This window comes from Cynara cardunculus (assembly GCF_001531365.2).
Source record: "Cynara cardunculus var. scolymus isolate 2C chromosome LG 17, CcrdV1, whole genome shotgun sequence".
Classification (NCBI taxonomy): domain Eukaryota; kingdom Viridiplantae; phylum Streptophyta; class Magnoliopsida; order Asterales; family Asteraceae; genus Cynara; species Cynara cardunculus.
This window is the reverse complement of record NC_037544.1, coordinates 19,800,857-19,801,573: the sequence shown is the minus strand read 5'-3', so window position 1 is coordinate 19,801,573 and position 717 is coordinate 19,800,857.

Here is a 717-nt window from a genome sequence, read left to right as displayed (position 1 = left end):
TTAAAGTGTGTGTTCTGTAAATTAGTGATTGAAACGCACAATCACTTATTTTTTGAATGCACTTACTCTAGCAGTATTTGGGAAGGTATTAAAATGGAGGTGGGATTAACGAACTATCCAAACAATTGGGAGGATACTCTTCACAGGGGGTCCACTCAAACTTGGAAATCTTGGTCTACGGTTCAAAAACTTGGTTTATCGGCAACGGTTTATAATATCTGAAGGGAACGAAACAGGAAGTTCTTCGACAATTTCAATCATTCGGAGGATAAAGTTATTGCGGAGATCAAGATGCAGATTCTTCATCGGATGGCTTGGAAGACTAGGAAGAATCTTTTGAATTCCAATGGTTTGTGACTTCGTGGGTGGTGCACCTTCTCGGTTTTGGATCTTTTGGGTGTTTCTTGCCTTTTGCTTTTTGGCGGATGGTGTTGTTTTGTTTTGGTGTATTTCCCTTTGTCATTTTTGGCTCCTTATGACTTGGTTTGTGAGTCAAAGTTGCCGTAGTTTCTCTTGCTGATTGCTTTTGTATTGGTGACGCTTTTTATTGTCTTTATAAAATTGCCTGGGGAAACTCTTCCCCTTTCAGTAGGGCTTTATAAACCTGAACACTCATCGTGCCCTTTGTGGATTAAATTTTTTAATATCCCTCTAGTTGCTTTTAATAAAGAGGGAATTAGTCGTATTGCTAGTGCGGTGGGGGTTCCTTTACGATTG